The sequence below is a fragment of the Teleopsis dalmanni genome, chromosome 1 (genome assembly GCF_002237135.1).
Source record: "Teleopsis dalmanni isolate 2A chromosome 1, ASM223713v2, whole genome shotgun sequence".
In the NCBI taxonomy this organism is placed as follows: Eukaryota; Metazoa; Arthropoda; class Insecta; order Diptera; family Diopsidae; genus Teleopsis; species Teleopsis dalmanni.
Genome location: NC_051846.1, coordinates 143,525,886 through 143,529,098, shown reverse-complemented (window position 1 = coordinate 143,529,098; position 3,213 = coordinate 143,525,886).

Below are 3,213 nucleotides of genomic sequence, written 5' to 3'. Positions count from 1 at the left end.
TCATCGATAAATGAAATAACTCCGTAAAAGTAAAATCTCGAATCCTATTGATTATAGTTACCGAGAGCATATTCTGTTGCAATCTTATAAAAAGCAGTGATAAATTTATATTATATCGATTTACTAATTATCAATAATAAAAGAGTTAAATAACATTAAATTCAAATTAGCACAAAGTAATCCCTTCAAAAGAAAAATCCATTGTCACTTAAATACAAAAGACCAATTGTTACAGATAGGACATCAGGGACTAAAAAGAACTGAACTAAACTGAGCGTAATTATGTTCATAATCGCAAAAACTGATGAAACTAAACAAAATAAAAGGAATTGTATAAACTATGAAAAAAGCCAACCTTATATTTATTACTATGTAATTCGATAATATGTAGTAAGGGAATGTATAGATAAATAAACTGAATGCACAACAAAAGATAATTTTAATGAAACCTTTAAATGTACATATAACATAATAATATAAATTGTGTGTTTACATTATATAAACTAACGAGCGGAATAATAGCAACAATAAAAATTAGCTGTCATGGAGACCGGAAATCAACATAATTAAAAACACATCAACGTTAAGGTTCAATGTTGCACAAAATTGCGTATTTAATGCGAATTGCTGACCGCCGCCGCCATACACTGCGTATACGTAACAATAATTTAAGTTCAACACATAAACACACACAAACACACGAACACTCGTACACATATTGTGAAAACTACACTTGTATGTTTTTATTATATGCGTGCAAAAGTAAAAGCACATACATTCATAGCAAAAAAGAAATGCTCATTTCGTTTGCTTCTTTATTTATTTGCACAAAGCACAGATTTTTTTATTTTTGTTATTGTTGTTGTTGCTTGTTTGTTTTACGTATGTAAACGTAGACACTATATATGAGCAACTCGAATGTAAGTAATTTAAACTTTTATGCGCAAAATATTACATTACCACTGCAACAACAAAGGCAACAACGAAAGCAACAACAAAAGCAAAAGCAAAAACAAAACAACAAAAGCAACAACTGGTAAACAACAATAATAAATTTCTTCATTGTTTACGATTACAAATTTAAATAAGTGTAACGCATTTATCAAACTTATTTTGCTCCTATTAAGCTGCCAACAACAAGTACAGACACAGGCACACTCATTGTAATGCATACGTCACACATATATGTGATGTGCATGTGTGCGTGTCACGGTGCAATTACTGTAAGTAATGCGTATCTGAGCACACATGAGCATTTCGCTGCAAAGCACAAAAGACTCAACTTGAACTTTGCTTGCGAAAGGGAAAACTTTAATTTCTTCTTCTATTAAAACATTTCGTTGGATCGCATAAATCTGGGCTTCGTACACGTCCTGCTGCACCCAGATTTTTTGCGAAATGTTGGAATTGCATGAACATGTTTATTTTATTATGAAAACATTGTAATCTTCATTGAAGCATTTTACTTTTATTTTTGACGTAAAATTTTTATTATATACAATTCCGTAATATTACTTTCTGGAGTACTTCTTAATAGATAAAGTCTTCTGTCTAGAGCTTATTAAATGATTAATTCAATAAACTTGTTTACTGAGTAAAATAAATTTCAGAAAAAAGAAATCTACAAGATCTGTAAGACTGTAAGTTCTGTAATACTTACAGACTTACAGCACTTTCCAGCTATAATACTTATAGTTAAAATTTAATAAAATCTATTATCAATATAGAGGTAGTAAAAACCATTCATATACAATAGGTACATACTTCATTAGAGTTAAAATCAAAAGCACTTTTACTCAACAAATTCCGTAATCACTTAGATGATCCACTGTACAAGAGCTTCATTGAATTATGATAATAAGTTGTACAGGAGAATTTACTGAAGTATTTTTTTTTTGTTGCGTGGTGGGTAAAAGGGAAATGACCACAATCCGGTACCACTGAAAATGTGTGCCTATGAATTAAATCGCTTCCCGTCATCCCTTGAGAATAAGTCCTACCCCGGGACTATGTTAGTATTACTTCAGTATTAGGCCCATATTAATCATGATAAGACTCCCATGGGAGTGACCTGAGTTCAGACCCCGCTTCTACTTGAGTAACTATCGTTGTAATTCGTTCTGGCGTGATATAATTGCTTACTTCAGCTGTCTTTTGTCTAGATTTACTTTTTTCAGCCTCAGGATTTATTTAGCAAACATTATCGCCCTTGCGATGATGAACACTGCAACACCAACTTGCATTGTTTACAATACTCGTTCCGGTAGCCACTTATTGGCTCGAATACATGAAAAAAAGTATAGTTTGCAGCCTAACATATCTTCTTGATGAAAAATATATTGTACATTTTTTAAGAGTGCAATTCTTAATTAGTGTGAGTATCCAGAATAAAGAAATACAAAAAAAAAAATAGTTTTAGACTTTTGCCAATAACTTTCGCTTTGATAAAAAGTTAGCTGAAAATTTTATCATTTCAACTGGGATATCATAATTTTTTAGTTTTGCAATCAGCCTATTATGTCACAACTTACCAAACGGTTTAACAATAGTAAAAAAAGGTTTTCTTATAGTTAGAGAAAGTCTTGCCAGCTGGAGATCAGTGATGAGATTTTTTTGGGATCTGAACTGTGCTTTGGGAATAATATTTTTAGCCATAACTTTATTTTTGAATCTTGTCAACAATCTTTTTTCTTCTATTTTATCTCTGATAGGCAGTAAACTAATACGTGTCACATTTTCAAATAAAAAAATGTCCTCTGTAGGTAACTCCAGATTTCCATATTTCCAGGCAAACACCTAGAGAAAGCATAATAATAATAATGATATATTTGATACTTGGTTTCATAGTGGTTTCATGTGCTGATTTCTTTGTAATTTGTTGTATAGAATTCCATAGTATATATGAGTAAAAGGGATTTCAAAAAATTAAATGAATTGTTTTTGAAAAGGCCTGTAGTTACCTCGCTTTAAAGGTTATAGGAAAATTTTAAATTATAGAAGAAAAATGCTTTTTCTTCGAAATGCATATTTTATTACCAAAAAACATAGTTAAGTATAATGCTGTAATAATATAATAATATCACATTATATTTAAAATATAATAAGTATTTATAATTTTTGAAAGATACTCTTTTATATGTCACGTTCTTGTCATGATTTGCAATTTAACATAAGTTTACTAGTATCTTTTTTTTACAACATAAACAATTTTTT